The sequence below is a fragment of the Phlebotomus argentipes genome, unplaced genomic scaffold (assembly GCF_947086385.1).
Source record: "Phlebotomus argentipes unplaced genomic scaffold, Phlebotomus argentipes genome assembly scaffold_18, whole genome shotgun sequence".
Classification (NCBI taxonomy): Eukaryota; Metazoa; Arthropoda; class Insecta; order Diptera; family Psychodidae; genus Phlebotomus; species Phlebotomus argentipes.
In genome coordinates this window covers 16781439-16807858 of record NW_026776177.1, presented here as the reverse complement: position 1 = coordinate 16807858, position 26420 = coordinate 16781439, and the positions used below count along the sequence as shown (strand labels likewise).

At 40.7% G+C, this 26420-nt stretch overlaps 1 protein-coding gene across 1 annotated transcript in view; it reads right to left on the bottom strand.

Annotated features, from left to right (window-relative positions):
- Positions 1 to 16676, bottom strand: part of LOC132260262 (uncharacterized) — a 28131-nt gene extending 11455 nt beyond the window's left edge. Inside the window, exons 1-2 of the mRNA XM_059758273.1 lie at positions 16531 to 16676; positions 16329 to 16408 (exon numbers count right to left, since the gene is read on the bottom strand). The gene's annotated coding sequence lies outside the window, so the exon portion shown is untranslated. The remainder of the gene's footprint in view (positions 1 to 16328; positions 16409 to 16530) is intronic.
- Positions 16677 to 26420: the final 9744 nt, after the last annotated feature.

Sequence of the window (26420 nt, the reverse complement as noted above, 5' to 3'; positions counted from 1 at the left end):
ATGAAATCCTATATATCACTGTACATAGCGCACGTTGATAGCGCCAGCCAAGATGTCGAGGGGCGGAGGGAGGGGGAGCAGGCGCAAAAGTTTGCCTTTTGAAAACGCTAAATCATTAAAAGAAAAAGTGCTCAAAACATAAATTGTGGTATAAACAAAAATGCAACCATGAGTATAAATAATGCATTTTACAAAATGCTTTATCTCTCGCCCGGCTCGTTGTCATCGTCGTCGAAAATAAATCACCCCTATACCCATATCCGTAAAACAATTTCCTCTCGCTTCTGCCCTTTTCGCTCTCGTGCACTCGGCTTTTTCCATCGAATTCGTGTGCAGCAATATTTCGCTATTATTTCAACTTGTATTCTTTCCATCATCTCACTTCTCAGTCCTTTCGCGTATTATAGAGATTACACTTTAATGCTATGGGAATAAGGGAAAATTATTGAGAATAATTGTGTTTTGTTCGCAGTAAAAGTGGTGATATTTTTGCATATTATATATGAGCAAGAGGGAGATAAAATTGCCAACATTTGTACACGAGAAGAGTCCGATTTAAATAAACTGATTATTCAATGGTATTCTGTCTACTTTTATGCTAACTTTCTGACAATTAACCACAAATCAACTGAAATCTAACTAAAAATCAAACTGATAAACTTTCTAACCTTAATATCTGATGTTTTCAGATGATTTGTTAAGCCTTTAATCATTGAGTGTATCTAATGTCTCCCAATTAGAATCTTTCTGGCTCAAAATCGCAGCTGAAGCACAAAAATTTGAGGTTATGTAACATTTTGGTCTGTTTTTTTACACTTCCTCATCCATAATTGCAATTTTCATGAAGTTTAAATGCACAAATCTGTCATTAAATTGAATAATTTCTTTTTCAGTGCAAATATATCCAATTTGAGGTGTTATTTTGTCATAAACTCAGTCACATAACCTAGAAAAATATGTCAAGATGATCAAAATGCAGGTCTGTATTATATAGAGTTGATTTTTCCAGTTCTTTATGCTTCTGCTAAGCTGTACATCACTTCCAATCGGAATTATCTTCCCCTTGCATTTGAGTGTATTACAGAGTTTACTTGAGGGCTCTATTCCCACAAATCATTGCAACAATCCAGATATTTTGTATTCCATGCATTATTTCGTCAATTAAATCTAGCATGACGTCATGATATGAATATTTTGCCTCCTGTGCAACTCAGCTTCAGAGCGGAATGCAGCGACGTGGAGACGAGAGAGAGAGCGGAAAGTATTTACCATCGAAATCCATTTGAGACTGTACTTGATGATTTCACATCAAAGCCGCTCGCCTCTGAATGGAGTGCCAATAAATTGTTCAATAAACAAACGGCCAAGAATAAGCGAAAGATGGAGGGCAAAAAAGCCATTCGGAGAGTGCATTAAACCACTGGAACATGCATGATCTAAATTGGGTGGAAGAAAAAGCGAGGAATTGAAGCCAAAGTCTCATATTCCTGAGATTCAACGACAATAATCCACGACGAATCAATAAGTTCGGCAGCGAAGCGGGAAGAGATTTTCGACTGACTTCCTTCTCGCTTTTTTTCCGCCATGGGGACTTCTGGAAGGCAGACTAGAAGGTTCCCTTCTGAAAACACTCTTCCACTGCGGGTAATCCTCCAAATTCAAATTGCCCATGCTCGATCAACCGTGCAGACCAGCTGTTGGTCGCACTGTTTCCCGGAAAGGCTTCTTGAGTTCTATTCTCGAATTCTCAAATGCCAAACTCGGGTAAATCTTTCCCTCCGTCTCTCCAAAATATCCACTTCATCTGCTCGTGTGATGATGTTGAAATGACTGCTGAACTGATTGGTAAAAAGCGCCTAAATTGAGTGAGTGAGAAAAAGTTGGTGAGAATAAATTCCCAGCAAGTGCGTAAATACCACCATCAATTTCACTATGCTTGTGAGACGAAAATTGGTTAATTTATTTATCAACGGGCCCATATGAGTGGATTTCATGCATAATAATGTCACTCAATGAAACGGAATGACTTCATTGAAATTGAAAGAGACTCCGCGTGAGAGTGTTCTTGTTCGGGTGTTGTAATTTAAATGGGGACACACTCTCGACAGTCTTTTGCGCCATTCGAGAGAATCGTCGTCGTCGTCGTGAATGTGATACTGGAGGAGGTCCCACGCGAGGGCAAATCACTCAAACTCCGCACACAACGTGCGAGAATCACAATTCACAAATTCACAATTGGAATTATTTGTAGCGCTCTTGATTGAGTGTCGATGCCGCAGGTGCTAAATTTGCCCGAAGAAGCGCGCCATCTCAAGGTTCTGAGCATATGGGAAAGATGATGGGATGAGGAGACAACCTGAAGGAGCGCTTCTTTCATCCTTTTGAGCACGCACACTCGACAGTTGAGATGTTCCTTTGTACATTGCCAGCGACATGCAGATAGATGAATGGCACTGTCGTGATGTCTTTCCATTCGACTGTTATAAATATCTGCCCTACTTGAGATCATCCATTGAGAATCGCTTCGATGAGCTTCGCAACTCGTCCCCTCGCATCCATTTGGGTATTCATCTCTGCGAGATGAGAGCGTCTTTCACCCATCATCGCTGGCCCGAAAGGGTGATTGTCGACGAAGGGTTCTCACTTTTCATAAATTTCACAAAAGCACCAGTCGAGAAGGGGTTTTGCTTATCGTGTTTAGAGTAGTTTGTGATTTCACCATGGCCCATTAATCTTAGTCTGTATATATTCCAAGTGATGATGCAGTTTTCTTCTACTAAAAAAAGGGGTGGAAAAAATGGCTCTTTGCAGAGAAAACAGGTGACTCTTTCGGGGAGGATAATTTCCTGCCACTTCACCTAAAATAGAGAAAATAGCCAAAGTAAATCTCTGTCTAAAGTCACCCTTCTAACTCGACACTTTTGCCCTGACATTGATGAGCGAAAAGGCTTTTTAATGTGTCGAGATTCTGCAAGAATGACGCAATCCATTTCGCATTTTAATATAAATTTGTCCATGTTCCGCCATGTAAGGCGCACAATGCTAATCTGTTACTGTCAAGTGGCACAATGGCACAGCTTAAAGCTCATTAATTTAATTATCCCATCGCGTGATGCGTCATTAATAACTGCGCCTTCGACGCCACTGAAGCCGTCGCGATGCCACTGGCATCCGCGGATTTTTCCGCCTCTCCTCCCTCCCCGCGATTTTGGGGACATGTGCGAGGGGTTGCAGTGCAAGCGGGGAGGGCGAAATTGATTAATGTCACATTGTGCTAATGCTTAACATTTAATTAGATGAAAAATTACAATGGCAGGATTACTATTTTGTGCTCTCGCCTTTGGCACTTCAACCTCAACTTTGGCGTGAGGCAGAGCGTGAGGGTGTCCTCGAGGCTCCCTCGAGAGGCGCCACAGGGGTTTCAATGGCCCGGAGTTATGGCATTTCAATGAAGATGACGATGAAATTCCATTTCTGTGAATCTCATTGTTCGCTGAATACACACAGCCAATCCTAATACTCGAGACGGATTCCATTCACTGGAAAATTAGACATTTTCTCCATCTCTCGCCCCACTTTTATCACAAATTTCCAGCCACTGTATTCACTTTTGCCATTGCATTCAATGTCTTTATGATTTCTTACACCCATCGATGATATATCAATGGCATTGCAGATGAACGGAATATATTTCACTGCAAATTTATGGATTCGTCGGTCGCCGCCATACTTGTGCGCGGCATAAAAACCCATCGCCGAAATGGGATTGTATATATTGAATGGGTGAATATCGATTGCGATCTGCTGATATTGTGACAAATGTCGCTGGAAAATTTCATTGCGACATAGAGAGTCAAAATGGGCTGCGCGAGGACAGAGAGGAGACATTTAGAAAGTACGGCAGTGCGATGTTTTAGAGATTATGCGATGCTGGCCCCGAAATCCTCAAAGGCACTTCCCGCTCATTGTTTGTCGGATCAAATTTCAATGCAACTCCGCTGGACACTGAAGCGGAGTGAATGATATTAATAACTGCTGAATGAATGGTGAGCAGTGAAAGTAAAATTAAGGATTGTCAGGGAATTATGATGCCATGTGAGGCAAAGGACTGAAAATCAACGGCTTTATGCAGACAGAATGAATGAATATGAAACATGAATAAGTTTTAATTATGGGCACATATAAATGAATTTATTAGTAATGCGTATTTTCATGTCTTCTGTTTGCATTCAGCTAAAACTGAACATTTCTGCTATTTGAGCTGTGCTTGGGAAAATCCCTTCAGAAACAGCATTAACCCTGACTATATCAGATTGATTATCATCCCTGATAATTGTGCAAACGATATTTTGTATATAAATTGTGAATTTTCCGAAGCATGAAATTAGATTTTTATTATAAAACTAAGTTGATTTCATTAAGAATAGATTATTCTTATTAATATTCCCATATTTATGGGCTCGTGGGGAAATCTGATTAAAGTTTTGTTCAGACTAATAAATTGATCTTTATCTGCAAATATCCTTGATTTAAGTATTTTTGGATGCCAAAAGATCTTGAAATAAGTAAAATCTCGGATTGATCTTAGTTTTTTTCCGTGTAAAATCAAGACGATGATCTTTGTTAATCGATTTTCAACCTGATTTTGCTTGAATATATGTGAATTTGCGCGACGCTTAATTGGAATTCAGCTTTTGCGCTCCAAATTGACACCTGGAAGAGCACAATTGCTCTGCGCTGTGTGATGTTCCTGTTGTCCAAAGGCGCACAACAGTGTTGCATTGAGAAAGTGCACGCAAAGAGACAGAAAAGTGCTGCGAGAAATGCGCTGGGGGAGTTATTTAGAGTGAAGTGTTATTGAGCCAAAGTGGTTGCGGCGCGGATTAATTTTGTGTGAGAAAATAAACCATCTGTCAGAGTTGAAACACCGGCAATGTGTCTCATCAGAGCATCAAACGGCCTCTCACAGTCTCTAATGACCTGCATAAAAGTTTTAATGTTTTCATGGCATTTCGCGGAGAAGCTCCCGCGCCACAGTGCTTTCGCGTTGAATAATTTATTCAGCCCAGAAGTGACGCTATTAATTAATGACACACGAGCCCCTGCGTAGTCCGCGTGGCCGCAGAGACATGTGGGTAATTGTATCTAATTAGAATTTAGCGAGCTGAAAAAAGGCCGGGCGGCTTTTATCGGGCTGTCTTATCAAATATTCTGCAGATCACGAGGCAAAGTGCAGCCACAATGTTGTATGAAAAATTCATATGCACGCTGAATGCCGTTAATATTTCATCTGGGGATTTTCCCATTCGCTCATTTCCTTCACATTTCAGACACTCAGCGTTTTTCACACATTTCCTCCAACATCGTGTGCTGTTATTTTTCGTTTGTCTCCACCTAAAGCGCTTTTACATGAGTGAAAATTGACTGAATTTTTTTTTTGATATTTGCTTTGTTATGATACGCGCGCGTCTCGCCCATGACAGGCTTAGTGTTTATTTTAGCCTGGAAAACAATTCAATTAGCTGCTTGATAAAACCAACATTGACCACTTTAGAAGCTTTCCAAAACGCGCTATAAATAAAGAGCCCCCAAAGCAAGTGATTTACGGATTCGAGCCACACTTCCCATACATTTTCGCCATGTATTATGATGGTGTATATTGTGTAGAAAAATTTATACATTTATTTATACAACACCTTCGTGCGATGGGTGTGAAATGGGTGAGGTGTGACCATGCACATATCACAAAAATGGTCCATTTGGTGGCAATAAATTTTGTATTTTCTCAAATAATCATAAAAGAAGAGTCGCGCTTTTCGCGCGTTAATTTGAAATTCAAAGCAAAATGCTAAGCAACTTATTTTTCTTCTCGTCTCATGCGAGAATTTGAGTTTGTATGTTGAATCGGGGAGTCTCATGAGGTCAGCTTCTTGGCAACAAAAGTGGTGGAAAACACAACTTTTCCATGTAATAAAATGGTAGAAATTTGATAACATTAAACTCCCAGCCCGCATTTTATCTGCTCGACTAGTCGATTCTATGAGTGCTCGAATGGCCAGAGAAAGAAGGCGAAGCAACGGCAAGAGAGTCGATATCCTCGCATATAAAATAGCTATCAATGCGCCATTGTCCATAAATATAAAATTTCCATAAATTGATCAATTCGGAAAAATTCACAAGAAACACCAGAGAGAGGCAAAAAAGGCGCATCTCGGAGCAGTTCTCAAGCATTTTGCCGGAGTCTCCATTTGTATTCCGACTTTCCATTCACGTTTGCCTGCCCATAATACCAAATGATGGTACCTGCAGTTGATTGAGGCAATTGCTCATCAAATATTTATCGAAATGCCACTGTAACGACTGTTTAATTGAGTTTCATTGCCTTTAGTGGCGATTTATTCGCTCTCCAGACGGGAATTTAATGGACGAAATGGATCTCTTGAGATTCATTAATGAAGAATTCCTCACCCAGGAAGACATTCGAGAGATCTCCAAGTCCACTAAAACCCACTATTACCATCACTTTTCTGCTCTGTCACATTGCCTAATTGGCAGAAGGTTAGGCGGCAAAAAATCCACCGCCTCGCCTTTAATTCCATGACACACAATGTGCCAAACATCATCTCAATTAGCCCACCCTGTGCTGGGCGAGAGAGAGAGAATCTATAGAAAGGCAGCATGCCAGAGAAATCGCAAATTATACGCCTCAAAATTAATAAAATACAGCAATTGGCATTAAAAAACATGCAGATAAAAAATCACCATGGCTGTTTTACGTGTCTCAAATGGACTCTTATGCCACACAGAAATTCATATATTCTCTCTCCCTCCCCAGAATGAAATGAAAGGGAAGAGGCAGAAGAGAGAACTATTTCCTGAGAAATGGAAAAAGAGCGCTAAACTGAAATGCCCCACAAAGGCAGATTATGGCTCATACACGGCAGGATTAGGGCTCTTATTAAGCACAGCGATTATCTTTATTGTACGTGGAGAGTAAGAGGACAAGGGGAAACATGGAATAAGTGTAATTTCATGCAGCTCGCCAACGTTTTCAGCGGCACAAAGAATTTTCCAGCCTCTATCCTGGGCACAAAATTGGTGGATGGCGAGATTTAGTTTCGGGCTTTTCAGCTAAAGGAGGCTTGTCATTTGCAGTGACGATGAATATCTCCAAAATGGTTATTAACGAGCAAATTAATAAGGATTCTGGATGTTTTGTATCCGACTCACTATTATTTAGGTTCAGAGCAAGGGGACGATAATATGGGAAGAAGTGGTGTACACCTTAATTTCCGTTTTCAAATTTGTTACCAAAAACATTTAATTCTCCCTATCAATCAAGTATTTGCAAGCAAGCAATAAAGATCGTGATTCTAAATTTTCAAGTAATCAAACACATTGCAAATTGTGCAAAAGTTAAGCATTTGTCCGAAACAAATTTCCGCTACTGTAAATAAAAATGAGATAGATTTAAATTTGCAATTGGAAAGTACCTAATAAATCCCTAAAAGAAAACTAAACGCCTTCGAGTTTCAGTTGAAATGCATCTGAGCGGAATTTTCCCAGTCGTTCGTGCGTCATTTGAACTTTAGCCGCAAAATCACAGTAACACAAGCTATTCCAGCGAACTTGTCCGCCTCCCGAAACGAGCGCTGGATGGGAAAAGTTTCGCACACTGGCGATGGATTAAATATATAGCAGTTATAATGGCATCCACGTGTGATTGAGCCAACGCGGAGTCTTTTCGGGGCGCTGAGGCCGCGCGGTGAAATGTCTTGGCTTTGCTATCGGGAGGCAAAGAAGGCAATCTATCGTCTCTCATGCTGTCTTCATTGGGTTTGTCGTGTCAATATATTGCGACATGTGTGGAATGTCTTCGTGAATGTCCACTCATGGTGAAGAGCTTCAGGCCAGCGAATGAATTAATCAATCAAGCCGCGCGCAGTTTCTTCGAGGATGCGATTAGCATTATTAATAAAAATTAAATTTACGACCGCCACTCAAAAATTGAAAGCCCCACATCACGGAAGATGTCGCGAGGGGGCTTTTGCAAGGGGGGCGAGCTGGTGCCTTGTGGAGAAAAGAAGTGCCATATTGTGAAGAAGTGTGGGACGGCGACAGCGTGTTTGTGTATTAATAATATTATTTTCTGAAATAGCAAACGTCTTGGGCGTGTCGTGTTTTCGATGAATCAAAGTCATAAATTACCGCATGCATGGCTCGAATGTTTGCATCCATCGCTGTGTGTGTGTGGATATCAATTATGGGTCTATTTTTATTAATGAATGGCATTTGAGATAATTTGTGCGTTTTGAGAAATTGCTGCTGAAGATATGGCAGGCAATTAGCAATTAGTGGAGATGGACAAAATGAATCGAGAAAACTAATGTGCAATGCCACGAAATCCCTCCGGATGACTGTCGAGAGTGGCATGATAGCAAAGAAGCAAAACAAGCTTGAATTTGTGCAAAATTATTTAATGAATTCACTGACTTCCTCACATTATACACACCATTTACATTCCCTCAGATGCCTTTCGCTGTCTTCCTCCCCCGGACTTCTGCCTGGAAATCCACCGTGTCATGTTCTATTCATTTGCATATTTATTTCTTGATCGATCGGACACACGGTGTGACGTCTAAATTTTAATAACAACAGCCTGGGAACCGATTCCGACCGCCGCTTCAGCGACAGAATGGAGCTGCGATCGAGGAAAATCGCCTTTCGATTCCCCACAATGGACGCATTGGGCACTCCTGAGGGCATGTGTGACTAAATCCCTCCTTTTTATCGCGCCAACCATTAAGAATGGGCATAAATTGTGAGAGGATAAAAGGGCAACGTGCGCATCATGCTAAGGAATGAGGTACTTTGAACCAAGGGAGAGATAATATGGCTAGAATCTGTACACCACTTCCAACACTATAAACTCCTTCAGAGTAAAAAAAAATTATCTTAGAAGAAAACACAGAAGAATTGTGGGATTTTCAGCCCAAAAGTAAAGTAAAAACCTATTTTAGCAATTCAACAACCGAAAAATTATGGATATTTAGGAGAAAAACACGAATAAATGTTGAAATATCAATAGAAAACTACAATATTCAGTTCAAAGACTTAACAAAAGCCGCGTTTTGGCGAGTTGCTTTTGGAAAATGTCAATTCTCACGAATTTTCACCAATGAAAACAGAAATATTCCATGTTCGAAGAGGCAATTCAAATTGGCACAGGCGATTTCCCGACAATCAGGGTCAAAGAATCTTTAAGCAAACTTAAGGCTGTCCGAAACAGATATTCCTGGGCGTAATTGTGTGTGTTTGCGTGAAAATCAAAGTAATATTCTCAGAAATTGCCTACAGGAGTGAAATGGAACGTGAGATCATATGAGATTATCTGCATATGTGACATTCTGCACCCCAAATTGCATCTCCACAGGCACCACAAAGAGATGCATTGCTTGGGACAACTATCGTCTTGGCACTGAGCCAGAGGACATTGTGAATGTGGTGAATTTGAAATGTCCGATGAATTGCAATATCTGGGACTTGCTCGGATGTGATCAGCGGCAACTGCGGAGGTCGTGATTGTTGTATTTATGGCGAAGTTTATTCTGCGATAATTTCATTATCTGAGATTAGCCAGTCCGGCCGAAGAGATGAGAGTGCGACTTGTCTAAAAATACGCCCGTGGAATTGGTAGTTTTAATACATTCGAGAATGGAAAACTCATTCTCACACCTGAAATTGAGGTGTGTTAATAGTGATATGATGATTCCACAGAAATCACATTAAATCCCATCCGCAGTGGCGGAGAAACCACGGCTTTTGTCTCTCTCTCGATGCGAGCAATTTGGCCCAGAGAGTGAGACTGGCAAAACCACATGGAGCCATAAAGGAAGGCCCTGATTCGAAAATGAATCTTTCGTGATTCATTATCCGGCCAGAATATCCCAATGAATTATTTTCTCCGGAGCCCAGAGAGATTTGTGCTTTTTTGCTCGCCAACAATTTTATCTTGGTTCCGATGCGATGCCAAGGCGAGAGGGTAAAGGTGAGTGACGGGGAGGCCGAGGGAGAAAAAAATTTGACGGAACTATATAATTAACGAACCCCATGAATTGTGTGTAATCGAAAAAATCTCAACGGCGAGCAGGTAATTTCCAGCCACTTCCAACTGTGAGAAGTAATCCGCGTTTCCCTTAGGGGCGAAAATAATTTAGTGAGTATGTTTCGTGGTGGAAAGAGTATGAGCAAAAAACTAGCATTTATTGCATGCGCTGCCAGAGTAGGTTCGCCTTTCGGATCCTTGCAGCACTTGCACGAGAAAGTCTATGGTGGCCAACATAGTAATCACATTAGTCGCAAGCTCGCCGGCCGCTCGTCGGGTGTCAATAATTTCTGCGTTATCTCACAGCCAACTTGGCTGTGGCATTAAGAGCCTTTGTCCAGGGGTGAAAGAGGCCACAAAAAAGAGATACATTACTATTATTAAGGAATTATACAAACTGGTTTTGCTCATTTCTTCACCGGCCGTGAGACTTGAGCGGCAATTTCTCTCGATGACATTTAATCTGTCCAGTGAACCGTCCGAGGGACGAGAAATTAACAATGTGCCATCTGACAATTCGTGTGTGAATGAGTGTCTGTTCTCTGGGCATCGCATTTAAATAAATGAAAAAAGCACTCCGCGAGAGACTACAATGATCAGCGTACCTTGAAAATTCAATTATAAATTATTTATTGGAAACACAAATTACATCCTGAGTAGCATTTTTGAATTTTCAAGAAAAGAGCACAGTCATTATTTAATATTCCACCGAAAACCAATTCTTTTCCAACCTCCCTCAGTCCGTCACGTGAGTTGTTTTCCACCTCGGCAATTGGGCACAAAAAGAGCTATGTGATTTATTCGGTGGTAATTTATATTTAAAAGTTGCCTCTTTTTTCACCCGTCCAGCCACAATAAAGCTGTGCGAAGATATTACTGGCACATTTCATTATAACTCCGGCGCTGAATTGAGTCGGAGGGTATTGTATTGGGGGTCCAATTAGAGGATTCACAAGTAATAATTAATGAGAAAAATACCTCAGCACTTAGTCTCCTCTCACCTACTCAACGTCTTCGCTCACTGGCTTTTTTCCCTCCTCCGGCGTGGCCATGAAATTAGACAAAAGTCTCCGTCTATTGCCCAAGAATTCTCGCATCAATTGTGGCTTGGATTTCATTCTGGAGGGCAAAAGTTGCTTGACCATAGCAAAATGCATTGAGAAGTTAATGGTTTTACTTATCACAGCCGTTCAAACACAATTTGCCGTAATTTCGTGTTTCGATGATTTTCGTGAAGCGAAAACCATAAAAAGTCGACTTTTCATCGTTAACGCCCCACATTTTTCCTAAGAAAATTCCCTTAAATTGCAGTCAAATGCTCAAATGTTCTCAGACTCCGAATTTAAAGATTATTTGTCAAATCTTTCAATATTTTCGCTTGAAAACCTAAAAAAGTACAGTCTTTCGACCACTTTTCTTTGGCAAATGCGATAATTCCAATCGAGAATCCATCAAAAACACATCCTTCTCGTCTGTTTTTTAAACCGTGCTTGAAAAATTGACTTCAATTTTCCAAACAATTTCAATTAAGAAGAAAAATTTCTAGTTGTGTAGATTTATAAATGAAATTTCTAAATGAACTTTCCACCACTAATTCAATTTCCCGAGAGGTTAATTGGTAGAAATTTCTCTCGAGCTTCCTCTGGCCAGAAGACCTGTCGTGTCCGGTCTTGGGAAGGCAGAGCGGAAAGTGGGGCGAAAATCAGAGATTTGCCACGAGTTAAATGGATTTTGTGCTGCCCAAAGGATGGGGCGCAAAAAGGAGGGCAACAAGACGAGGAATAATTTATGAGGGGCGATAAAATAAGAAATAGAAGCCGTGTGATGGCAAAAAGTGGGATAAACCCATGTATGGACTTCTTGTGTAATATTTGCCATGATAAGACGACACACAATGAATAGTGTCATTTTTTTCCGCACTTTGCAGAGCCACTCTCTCGAAGAAAATGATAAATCGACGGCTTGAATGGACCATTGTGTAATTATGGTCATGTCTTATGCAGATTCAGGTGCTTAGCCACATCTGCAAGACGTCCCCAATTGAAGGCGATCTCGCTCCTCTGCATAATTACGGAGACAATCATTTCGCTACCACACTGAATTGATTAGAGTAATTTTTTGCGATAATAGAGTTTGATTAATCAAATCCCCCGGGCGATAAATCATCACAGGCAAAAGTCAGAATTTGCATTTCAATTGACTGAATATGAAAATGATCATCGCAACCCCTCCCATTTCAGCTCTATCGCCCATCAAGTAAGGAATTTTGATTTGTAATTTGTTGTTCGGCGGAACCGAAGAAACCGATTCCCCTTTGTTGCCTCTCCCCCTTGAATTGTGAGCCGAAGGAAGGGCGAGCGAGAGAGAGGAAATTGTTAAAATCTAATGGATCGTTAATTTCCAACTTTTCATTCCCGTCACTCTAGTCACAAAAGCGACCCCGCAATGGCTGAAATGTCCAGAAAGAAGGGCAGAATGAATTGGAACAAGGAATCCTGGCGTGTCCTAATTACGAGCCCATCAAAGCATGATTTCGAAAAGTATAATGCTATGCAGATAATGTTTTCCCATTCTCTCCTTCTTTTGATAAAAACAACACAAAAATCCACCTCACGCCGCCAAGCTTTTATCACGTGAATACTTTCTATATAATTTTAAGCGCGCAATAGGGAAAAACAAAGGGAAGGGACAAAGAAAATGTACAGCTTTGAGTTTTAATATTAAATGAAAAACACGAGGGGTTTGAGACAGAAGAATTTGCTATCAAAGAAATGTTGAATTACAAGGTTCGATGCGAAAGGAACGCGGAGAAAATGTATCATGAAAATTATAATGTTCACAAATCTAACATTAACTGGAAATCGAGATCTAAGGAATATCAAGAAAATGATGTGAATAAAATACACTTGCATGTTACAAATTAGTGTAATCTTAGTAAATCAATATATTAATATATAATAAAAAACAAGATTTCAAAAAGTAAATATGCAGAATTTTCTAACAAAATATTTGACAAATAAATTCATACTCAAAATATTAACTTTTTTATGATTTTATATGAGCTTTCAGAGTATAAACCATTGTATTTTTAAATTATTATACAAAAATCACTGAATCAGGTTTTTCTTTTATGTCTCTATCAAAATTCAACTCTTCCAAAATAAGAATTTCACAAGGAGAAGATAATACGGCTGAAATCTGCACATCACTTCCAGACACTTCCACAATTTCTATGAAAAATCCCTAACATTTCCCGGGACTTCAGACTTCGTGAATTGTTTTTTACAAGACTAAAATCAAATCATAACTGAAATTTAACTGAAATTTTACTGAAATCTAACCAAAATCTATCTTTCTAGTCTACAATTTAGTGTTGTTAAGTGAAAATTTGAGGTTATGTTTGATTTAAACCCTCTTAGCTTTCATTATAGCGATTTGCGATGCAAAAATTTCTTTCTAAACTTTTTTTTCATCCTTAATAAGTCACATCAAAGCTGTGAACCGAATATTTTGCAAAATTGAACTCCAACTGATCTGTACACTACTTCTGACCATATTATCTTCCCCTTGGCATTTACAAACATGGTTGAAAGTTTTTAACCTTGGACGTCCCTTTTTGCAGCTATCAACCCCTCAATCTTGATTTGATGTGTGTCGCAAACAGTGAATTCATCAACAATGCCAGCGGACTTGACCACAAAGCGGTGGTCAGAATTTTCTGTTTACTCCCAAAATATTTGTGATCTTGCTTCCCTCGGCGAAAGAAGCACAACATCGTAATTATATCATCGAACGGAGAGAAGGGGTGTACGGGTCATGAATATTCTAAATTAATATGTTTCACGTGCCGCATATATTTGCTCCCGAAAAAAAACGAGTCCACTTCCACACGGTGCGCTATAGAGCGAGAATAGAGGCAAAAGATGACAGTTGATTTCATGCAATTAAGTATATTTTCCAATTACAGTAATTATGGTGACTTTTGTACAAATAGTTTCAGTGTGTCCTCTGCACGACTGGATGGATAGATTAAGCCGACATGGAGACAATGGGAGAGTGAGAGTAAAACTTTGTCCATCAACATGATAAATGGAAATGCGACATGAAGGAAATATATTTTTCCTTGTCTCGGCTTTGGAAAGAAGTGCGACAATAAAAAGCAAAACTCCAGGTATATATACATAAAACCATTTAAGTATGGAGTGTCTCTCTATCCTTGGGAAGCCCATCCTGTGCGTGAATGCCTGGGAAAATGAAGAGAGACGCAGAGCGAAATGAGGAGGGAATAATTTAAAATTCCATTCACATTTTCCAATTATGCTTTATCCGTTCATAACTCACAGCAGCTGCCCATATGCCGAATAAATGCCAAAGTTAACGAATCGATTGCCAGGAACTCCCCAGTGAACCCTCCTTTGCCATTTTTCCCTGTGGTGTGCATATAAATTTCCCCGGCAAATTTTAATCCCGCTCAGCCTCTCCCTAAGATCCCATAAAACATGATGCTTTGCAGGGGATAATTGGAGGCCGAGTGCGATGGTACGCAAGCAAGTAGTGCAATTTCCATGCCACTCCTGACTTGATGACGATTATTGTCTCATGGGCGAAGTCGTGATGTATGAGATTTCAAACAGAGACGCACATCGTCTGCCATTTGGTTGCCCCTCTCATTTGAATTTCCACTAAATTTCATCATACGCTAATCCCCATTTGTTTTTGTAGCGACATTCTCAAAGTGGGTAAGCAGGCAATGGCGAATGCGGGACGCCCGCGAGAAGCAGCGGATGAAGAGGAGGCCGAAGAAGAGCGGCTGAAATCTCGACAGAAGCACACGGAAGGGCAGCGAAGAAGGTGGAAAAGAATCTAATTAAGTGCCACTGTTCGCCACTGGGAATAACAGTTTTCGAGACTGACTTGCAGTGAACTTTCCACAGTCACGCATTAGCCCATTTCTCACGAAGGCAACGAAAGTAAATTCCGAGACAGCGACACCTAGGCAATGAACTTGAGTTCTTAATGTGGCGACAGTGGAAAAAGGGCGGGGCATTTGAGTGGGCGGGGCGCAGTTGATAGTGCTTTATTGTCCATATATCGAGATTTTTAGGGTTGCTCGCGTCGCATGAAATTGAGAAATATCTTCACCACAGTTGTTTGTCATTTTACAAATAAAGCCCAGAGATTGAACGACAATTCCATGGGAGCAATGATCGAACACTATCGGTGGTTTGTTTAATGTTTTATTGCACATAAAAATTTCATCTCTTCGTCAAACACAAGCGGGCAAAAGGCAGGGCAGAAAAACCATTGTGTAAATATTGTTAAGTTGGAACATTTCCACGTTATTGCGATCCCTCTGTCATCGTGCGTGCTATTTGCTCACTGATCGTCCAGATTACGACGGTGGCGGGGTATTTATAAACAAGGGGTGTGGTTCATCCAGCGGAATATCATACGCACACTTCATGTATCGCAGCGATTCAACTTGACGCGAAGTGAGAATTGTGCTTTATCTTCCCTCCACCAGGCTGGATGTGTAATATGGCAATGATCGATTGGAGTTGCCCACCTCTCGAGCGGCTCCGAATTCCGTGGCTACATATGTAAGTTGCTGTTGCTATAAATTTAATGCTATGTACTGCTCGCATGCAGATATTTCAGCATTATGTAGTTTACCACTAAGCTGAATTTCCGCAATATTTTGCGGGAGGGAATACCAAATGAAGCATATTTCGGTGCGACCCGCGTCAGGGCCACGGAGAATATCCAATTGATACGTATGCAATTTTAATATGGGGAGCCCAGAGTGTGGGACTGGCGGCAATAATTCATTGCATACCCTCGCCACTGTCCTCAATATTAATGCCTCGCAACTTATTGGACATTGTGTCATGCTAACGCAGTGGCAAAGAGATTTTATTGAACACTCCACGTACGCCTCGTAAAGTGACTAATTTCATAACGTGCGGCAAATTACCGTGACCAATTTTAGCCGCCCTCACACGGCACACGGTGGGCCAGCTCGGGTGACCAGTAAACTTGCCAAAATCACTGGAAATGTCAGATCATCAATTTTGCATAAAATAACCCCGCAATTATTACAACAGCGAGAGAGAGAGAGAGACGAAATTTTTCACTTCCTTCAACATTGCAATCGCGTGCATGGGATAAAAATAAAGCTTGCTATTTATACGCTGTACATGAGGTTGGAAGGTAATTAACTCACCGATTTGACAAGCTGCTCAGCTGATTTCCACACCCAAAAGTCCCTCGATGGCCAATTTCACTTCCTCGCCCGGTGGTTTTCTGTCGGAGTTGGAAAATTAATAGAACTTCACACTATGAGAACGGACGTTTCTCATCTCCTTCTGAAGTATTGAGAGAAACGCCATTTCTCCCCACTCAACTTGACTTCACAATTGAATTACCCCGGGAAAGTCGTGCAAGTCAGGAGCAAAACTCCTCCAGCCCCAGCAGATCTCACTGTTTTTAATTGCAATCGCCAGAGAAAAGGGAGAAAATTGAAATATCTAACCAATTCGAGTGAGTGAAGCTCATTAACTGACTGTGGGTTTATTTTGAGAAAGAATCGCCATAGGAAAATGGCTACCAAGTGAAGGTTTTCACCCATCATCATATGCAGCAATCTCAATATGTAATATTTGGCAAGTGAACCCAAAGACGCGATGAAAAGCCACTAAGACTAGAAATGCTGCCAATAGATTCCTCGCGTCTTCGTCATTGATCACGGCTTCAAATGGTGTCAGTTAGAGGTTAACAGAGTATTGATGATATTGTAGATTCTTAAAGGTTGATCTGAGGTTAAGAGACTGGAAATTTGTAATGAAAACGTAACTGAAAGAAAAAGACGTTCTTTAAATTCAAGATCAAAATTTGATTTTTGGATATTTTCAATTCAACATCGTTTAAAAATAATATGCGATAAGAATTCAGACATTCTCTGCAGATTTTTATTATGTATTAATTGCTTTAGAAGCAGGAAACACTTCCACTTCTTAAGTACTTCTTCTGAGCTGTACACCTCTTCGGACCATAATGTCTTCGCCTCTTGTTTATAACCTTTGAGGCAATCTTAATTCATTTGTATTACTCAAATGCTGTACAATTCTGTTTTATATAGGTATAACTAGTTCAGCCTCGCCCTAATTATTTGTCTCTCCAGCCGAATCGGGGCTGAGCTGGAAATGTCTTAGCGGAACATTGTTAAGCCTGATGGGAAAAGCATCAGGCAAGTTGTCAGGCTCTCGCCTGGGAAACCCATTCCCTCGTCACAGTCACGAGGACATTTTAGTCAGCGCTCGGATGAAGGTGGAATAGCGATTACGGAGAATTCCTTAGCATAGAAATCACACGCCTGGATTTATTTGTTATTTCCTTTTTTGACATGTTGAGAAAGTTTCCCTCAATGGCATCCTCGCAAATCCATATCACGGAGACGAGAGCAATCTTCTCTCTCTCTCTCTCGCTTGAATACAATATTTCTCCTATCGTCAGGCCATGTAGCAAACTTGTGTCGCTCTCCACCCTCGGCCACCCTCTGGAACTGTGGAAATCCGTCTGATGGCGGGATCATGGCGAAATCAGCCTCCCATGGCTCGAGGGGCTGGAGATGGAAGTGAATTTCCGAATTACCGAGACACTCCCAGCCGTCGTCCTTCAGACACACACACAACCCCATTAAATCTGTGGCCTCTCCACCCCCCCCAGCAGTCACTCGAGAGTGACATACATAAATGCAGTTGGCTTTTCCGGGAAGACTTGCCACCACGCGAGGAGACGTTCAACTCTGGGGGCGACTTAATGAAGGATTAACGTCCATATGACTTAATCTTTCTTGGCTGTTGCCATCAAGCGCACACATCTTTTTCCCATTGGAGTGGATGGAATTAAAAGTTTTACGATGGGGCAATTTATGAAATATTTATTTTAATATCGCGCAGAGCTCCATTCCAATTTACGGCCTCACAATTTTATTTGGCTCGGCAAAAATTCGCAGGCCGGAGAATAAATTACATCATAATATTTGTGATTCATATTTATACTTTTTATTGTGCTCACTCCCCATCGCCAGAGACGCACGGCGAGGCTTTGTTGAGGAGCGAAGAAGGGGATTTTCACTGAAAATCTTTCTTGTCACTGAATTATTCTCCCTGGCGACCAAAGAATTATTGCTGGATTCTTTCCGGCTGACATACCAAAGCTGGGCAGAAGAGATTCTCTCTTGAGTCTCCTGAAGAGGTTTGGGGAATTTGCAATGAATAGACGTTGCAGAGAATCTTACAAAGTATCCAAATCAATTACCATTCGTTGGGAGATCAAGCCAGCGCAGAAATAATTCATGTTTGCGTTGCATATTAGTCTCTCAGCGCATTGGAGGTTTAAACGCCCATAAAGAAAAAAAAACTTCACGGACAATTCGCACATCAATTTGCTTATGTTGACTCAATATGAATCTGCTCATATTCTCAATGACAGTGATCTTGGGATTGTTTTGAGATCGTGAAGTGTTCCAAGCATACGTTATGTTTATAATGAGTCTCTTGGCCTTTCGCCTGGGCTCGCTGTGCATGACTTCGCCAGTTGACGAACCCCTTGCGCGATTGAGTGATCTGCTTTTATTGCCACTGCTCGGCGGAATCGGCGGGATTTGGCCAAGGGTGGGCAACTGTTCGATTTGATAGAGTGGAATGGCATCCCCTGTCAGAGGGCGAGGGTTTATAATTAGTTAGAATGTCTCTGCGTCCTTTGTCAAGTCGGTTTCTGCACGAGAGAAGAGTAGCAATTTTACGCAGATTATTATCGACACGTTTCCCTACTCGTAAATAATATTAATAACAACAATAATAATCAGCACATGCACAAGTTCTCACAATTGGCACGTGGCTCGCTTTTTGCCACGGTTCGCCTCTTTCTCACACGGCGCTTTTGGGGCCATTGTGCAGAGCAGCCAGAGGAATTGTCACGGGGGCGGGAATGCAAATGAAGAGACTTCGCGCGCCAAAAGTGAGAATGACAGATTAGGAGGGAGAGATTGAAGAAAGACGTCAGATTCGATAAGTGGTTTATTTTTCCCACATCACACACGATCATGCGCATTATTTATGGCCGCGCATATATTCTTTATCTGCGGAGTCGCATGGGCGCAAGATGAGCTTGCCTACCTCGTGTATCGCGTCCAACTCGCCGTGGAAACAAATGGATGGTAAAATATTTGCTCTTAACGAAAATTTCATTTTAGCATCCCAGACGAGCGGCAACTTGGGAAACTTTAATTAGTGGCAAACAGTGTAAAATGTTGTGTAAATTGAAAGATGCCTCGAAAGTCTCTCGTGATTCTCTCATTTATTCATTAGCAATTGCACGAGGGAGTAAAAATTGTTCGAGGGAGTGGAGCATGAATGAGCCAAGCAAGGCGGCAAAAGTTCCTCTGGCGGACATTTCATTTGCATGAAACATTCATAGTGAAAATGGCATTTCGCAGACATTCACAGCGCTCACCAAATTACAAGTCACTTCGACTTTCAATTTAAGAACAAATCACTGAATCAGGTTCTTTTTTTTATGTCTCTATCAAAATTCAACTCTTCCAGAATAACAATTTCACAAGGGGCAGAAAATATGCCTGAAATCTGTACACCATTTCCTCACACTTCCATCAAAATGTATGAAGAATTTTTGACACTTTGTATGACATCAAACTTCATAGATTGTTTATAAAAAAAAACTAAAATCTAACCGAAATCTAACCAAAATCTAACTGACAATTTTATACCTATGATTTTCTAACTGTTCTAATCATGTTAGCAGCTATAAATGGTTTTCCTTGGATGATTTTCTGATTTTATTTGCACTTTACGTTAAAAATTCTCAATTAGAATCTTTTTGGTTCAAATTGTAGTGTTATGAAGTGGTAATTTGAGGTTATGTTTAATGTTATCACTGTTTTTTAGCAATTAGCTTTCAGAATTGTGATTTGTAATGAGTGAAAATGCACAATTCTACTAATAAATGAAAATAATTTGATTTTCAATGCAAATATTTCTATTTTAAACTCTTTATTCGTCTCTAAAAAATCGCATAACCTAGAAAAATTGTCAAAATGGGGACTTTGATAAAAATTAATTTCTGATAATTAAATATTTAACAGCAAATCAAAGCTGTGAGAGAAATATTTCATAAATTGCAACACTTCTACTTATCTGTACACCACTGCTGACCATATTATCTCCCCCTTGTAATTTCCTATAGCACATTTTTAGGCATATTTCTGAGCTAACTTTATAGCCTTAAGAGATAGATTTTGCAGCTGAATTCCCAGAGATTTCTGGGAACATTAAAATCTCCCAAACATACGAGAAGCATCATTTAATAAATGCCATGCTTAATTTTTTGGCAGCATTGCCGCGCGCGAGATGATTGCCGCAGCTCGAGAGATGTTTTATGCGGATTCCAGGCCAGTGGCAGACTATGGGCGAGCTGAAGTGGCTGAGAGATTAAAGATTGAAGGAATTATAACACATAAAAAGACCTGGAATGGCGCTGAGCACGAATTTAGCCGTGTGACACGCAATCGCTAAACCATTTCAACTCTCACGGGCATTCCTTGGCAAAAGTTGCGGATTTCTTGCGATTGAAGTTTCCTGCATTCGAGGCTAAATGCGAGTTCCACAGCTTTATGAGTCATTATGTGTGGCTGTTTTTAGTGTGAGGGTAGTTTTGAAAATTGCCCAAAATCTCTTTTCCGCACTGTGTGAAATCATGGGTATTTACAATTCATGGCAAACTGAGAATTTCGTGCTTGTTTGTCTGAATTGTTGTTTCTTTTTTTCCATATATAAATAGACTGTATTTTTAGTGGCACTCCTCCTGAGTAGCGAGAAACCCATTTTACCTAAAAACCCATTCGCTTTTAATTACAAAACAACCTGAGAGTGTGGGTGAGGACGGAATTCTTCTGCGGAAAGTGAAATAGCGCACAATGAAGATTGCCGAACACGAAATTTTCAATTGCTTCGCTAAAATGTGACACGTAAAGTCGCGGCGCAATTTTCCAATAATTCAGAATAATTGATTTTTGCGATTCTCGTCCTCTCTTGGTTCAGCCTATAAAAGCATTCCACGCTGCACAGTTCATCTCATGCCATCGCAAAACAATTCAATTACTTGGCAAGCCTGCAGCGAATTTTCAGGCACATGAAAATGGAAAATCTTGTTGGTGGAAAAACTTTTCCGCCCCAACTTTTCCATCCCCTGGAGCTCAAGAGAGAGAGAGAGAGAGAGAGGCTTTGGGCCGGAGTTTCTCGGCGCGTCTCTCAAACATTGAATATTTATACGGAAAGTTTACGGCGGAAGGGAATTTTAACAATTAAATAAGGTATGTAAATACTTGATGCACATGAAATCTCGTCTGTTGGAGAAATATTTTCCATGAATATTTGGGAAAGCCTCTCCTGTTGCCGCACGTGAAATATTATTACTCCTGTAGTTGTTGTTCTCTTTGTCAATATTGGACAAAACACATGCGAGAGTGTCTTGAGGTGGAAAAGTATATGTACAATCTCAATAGAGTGATACAATCTGGAGAGGAGATGTTATTCAACATCTCGCAAGAAACATGCCTTGTTTCTCACCAGAGTTATTAGACAATCTCACATGAATAAGTAAGAAGGATGTATCTTACCTTCTGCAGATGACTCAAAATGGGCACACATCTCGCAAACTGGTTGAAGCATATTCCATAAATTGAGCCTCTCTTGTGCATCAGCAATTCCCTGAGTGCATTCAGCGGCGCATAGTGAATTGAGAGATGCACAAAAGTGAATTAGATAAATTGAATTTTATCCGTTTCGCTCTTCCCGGCTTAAACTAAATAATTGCCTTTAATTTGACGATGAGACGATGTGAATAATCGCATGCACTCAAATGCGATACATCCGAGGAGAGTGAATGACACTCACGGCATGACAATCTCCTAGGAAGTCTGCATGGGACCCTCGCGCGCGCTTTTCACATTGTCCAATTAAGCGGAGGCATATTTTTCATATGCACAACAACATGGCATTGTTCATGGCATTGCATCACATTAATTGGACCATAAATGTTCATTAGAATGAAAGCGACTCTCAGTCACAAAATGTGCCCCGATATGAATGAAGTGAGCGCATAAATTGCCTCTAATCTGCCTGTGCGCCGGCGATGATAATGAAAGGCGTGCATTCAGAGATTTTTGGGGCGCACTGCAGCATCCGCGCAATTGGCGATCATGCCGCCCAAAAAGGTCATATTTGTGGAAGAGAGTGGGAATGCCTTTGTGTTCGTACCACAAATATCACACCCGCATTCAGTCACGGAGACTGTGGAGAAATGCTTCGCGGCTCTGCGAAAGGTTTGCAAACATCTCGCGGTAAATTTGCTTCATTGTTTGCATTGCCATTTGCAGAGTTCTCTGCGAGAGGAGGAATAAAATATAGCACATTTTTTCTTCTTCTTCTTCTTCTTCTTCATCCACTGACGAGAGAGCCAGAAACTGTATATATATAACTTTAAAATTGAAGAGAAAGTTCTGGAGAACCTGAACGAGTTTGCAAAGTTCATCCATGCAATTATCCCCATGAAAGCCATCCCTCATTTCTGTAACCCAATTGCATAAGCAATCCTATTGAGAGGCATCTCAATATGTCTCGACTGCCGAACCACCCGGGGTTGTCTCACCCCCCAGACGCCTCCCTTGGGGGCCGGGATGTCAGCAGAAATGCACCCGTCTGAATACTCTAATGGAGCATGTATCGAAAGGTCTGCACTGTGAGATGATGTATGGGTCTGTGGTTGAGGATTGAGAAATATAAGAAGGATGAAACGAGGACATTTGTTCACCATAGTTTCCTTCAGAAATTGCAATTTCCCCAGAGTGGAGACTCTCTCCAAGGGGTTGCTAATATAGATTTTGAATGCCTCTTTTGCGTCTCCTCTTCATTGTGATTCGTCTTGTCGCTTCGAAGGAAGTTCCGCTGAAGATTTACAGATATTAGAAAATATGATCAAAATGACGAACTTGAGAATTCTGCGTGGAATTTAGAGAAAGAGTAGAAAATTAAGCAGAGAAATATATTTTTAGTGTTAAATTGTCTCTCGGGTAAAGTTTTAGGTCTGAATTTTTGATTAAGAACATTAAAAGTATATTTAGACCAAGTTTGCAGATTATTTTGGAATTACGGAGAGAAAACTTAGAATAGGGATTATATTCTGAGCGGCCAATAAAGCAAACGATTTAAAAGAAAAATATAAATTTGTGTTTAATTACAGAAATTAGTAGGTTTGTTAAGAGAACTCGTTAATATTGAACGATTGAAGGACACTTTATGGTTTTTCCTTACTCTCGACTGCAGATGGCGTATTAATTAACACATTTTTTGAAAATTCTCGCATTCAGAAAAATTGGAAATTTTTAACGTAAAACCTTGCGTAAAACCCTCAATATCCGACTAAAGATTAAGTATTTAGCAATGTTGTTAATCATTGGTTGGTTTTTGTGAGCTTTTCAGCTAAGAAATTTGCCTTCTGCTCTTAGATTTGTATCTTAGAATCCCAGCATCCCCAATATTAGCAACCCCTTGTCTCTCTCTCTCTCTCGCTAAGTTGGGTGGTATAAAAGACAGCGGAAGTTACTTTTGTTGCTCACCATGGGAAAGGATATCCATTTGAGTAGTGTAATCGTATCTCTCATCTCGGCATATGTGGATGTACACAGATTGCCGTAATATCTAAATATAAAATAAATACACATATTCCATGCCGTCGTCCATTCGTGGCTTCCCTCCCACGGCCCTGGATGGCATAAATAATGGAGAGATGCGAGGGACTCTATTTCCTACATCATCTCGAAAATTGTATTTTTATGTCATTCGGGAATATCGAGGCGCGCGGCGAGGGAAGAATAAATTGCAAGCTCTAATGAAAAATATAATTGGTAATTTCTGCAAGCATCTCTCCGTCATTTAATTCCACGCGGAGCTTCCCTTGCGAGGGGCGGAAATGAGGGCGTTTTCGCGCCAAGACGAATGCCAGGCAGTGTGAGTCAATCCATGAGCAATTTGCCACGATAGTGCGGAGTTATCTTCACATTCGGAGATGCTGGCAGGATCAAAATCTCGCGTATTAGATCCTCCAGTCTCTCTCTCTCTCTGCTCGGCATTTCTGATGATGGCGTATTAGATATAAAATAGACATTTTCATCTGCCATCGACACAACCATCGAATGCCTTTTTATGAAACAATAAACTTGATTCTTTGATGGCCTATTAAGTGCACATGGTTGACATTAAACAGTGACTCCTCTGCTGTGTTTCACATCATTTACTGCCGCACAGTCACTCTCGACCCAATTGCTGTATAACGTACTTTTTATTGCCAAAAACATTCAATTTTGCACACTCTGTTGTGGTTTTCTCCCAATGTGTGACACCCAACAAGGCGGCTGAGTTGCAACATTGCCACGCGAGACGCAATTTCGACGTGTTATCAAATTCAATAGTTTAACACAGCAAGGAAGTCATTAAGGAGCAAGAAATCCGCTGGAATTGCTCACTAAAAACACACCCGATTGAGATGATTCTCATTAGATTGCGAAGTGCGCGGATTGCGTAAGCCAAGGCGTAAGCGTCAAACTTGGCAAAAACTGTTAGTTTTCTTTCTAAAACCATCACACAGCGTCTCAGCTGTGGAGTGATTTCAAAGTCAGAATTACAAAGCCCCGTTCCCACGTCAGAGCATTGTTGATATCAAATGATTTAAATTTCGGCCCCATTAGGCATGACTCAAGACTGGAATCCCATAAAGAAGTCATCTCGTGAATGTGTCTTAGCTTCCAGTCTCAATTTATTGAGTCCATTTGGATTTTAATTGCCCATCACGACAAAACACACACACACACTCTAATACAAATCTCGCCGGAGAAATTGCCATGCAAGGAACATTTAGCAAGGCGCTTCCGCATTCGAACCACACTCTGGATAAATTCATTTTCCAGAGGCAAAAGTACATCTAGTCGAGAGTGAGAATGAGAAATGAGAGGCCCAAAAAGTGTCCCTCTGGCACTTCTTTGACTCCGAGAAAGATGATAGCGTGGAATTAATTATTTATAGGCCATATGTTGTGCGAGCGTGTTGTACAATTTCAAGTACACAATGGCCTGACGAGCCGAACATATCTGTATTACATTGCATGATATACGATGCTCGGTAATGTCTTTCATGCTCCTCTCTCTCTCTCTCGCTCTTGCCCAGCTTAATTTATGACCTCTTCAATCACTTGACTTTCCGTTTTGTCCAACGCGAGGCATTCAATACATATTTTTCAACTCAGCAATCTTTTGAAATATATTTGGGCCAGCGCGTCCCTCGTATTTAATTTTCTAATGGCTCGTTAATAGGTTTTTAACGATTGAAAATATACGGCGCGCGGAATTGTCAATAAAGCCCCCGGAAAATTGTTAAACTTTTCCGTTGGGTGGCAATTTCGAAAGAGCACATATAAATACGACATTCGCGCAAAAGGCGCTCTTTATCACCGCTCCATCTTTTCAACAATAACACAATTTATACGCGAAGCTCATTGTAGCTTTGAGTAATTATTCCTATTTGATTGACCAATTTTATTGTTCGCCACTCTCATTCTTCCCTTTATCTCCATTTTTGCCCCCTTGAGGTCCACAACAGAGAACTGGTTCCGATCGCGTCCAGTGCAATTTCGCGCGCTTTTTGTCGGACCCGCGATGGAATTTACGAGTCTTTTCAATCGCACCAATTAATTTCGCCTCTCTCGGGCGAGAGAAACTTTAATTACCATCCTCACACTGGCTCTCAGCTAAGTGTTTGAAGGTCTCTGCGCCGAGATCTTTACGAGGGTAGAATTATTTCCTCACTTTATGAGATGAACTGTGGAGAAAAATGTTGGCAGCAATCGCCAAATTGTCGCAAGAAAGAGTTCAATTCAGAGACACTCTCGAGAGCACTTCAGAAGGTCGATCAATCGACTTTACTTCTCGAGTAAATGTGTCAAACCAAGTGCCAATCTCAAACTCTCTTCGCTATTTTTCAAGCGGTAAATGTGCATTTTCCAGATCTACTTCTCAATGTCTTTCTATTCTGCAACTTTTCCATCGTTGGATATAATTGGTCAGTTAAAATTCAGTTTTGTAGGTAAAATATGTCGAAAAAATTGGTATTTTCACAAATTGGTCAGTAGAAAAAATCAGTTTTCTTAGTAAAAAGCACATTTAGTCAGAAAAAATCATTAGAGT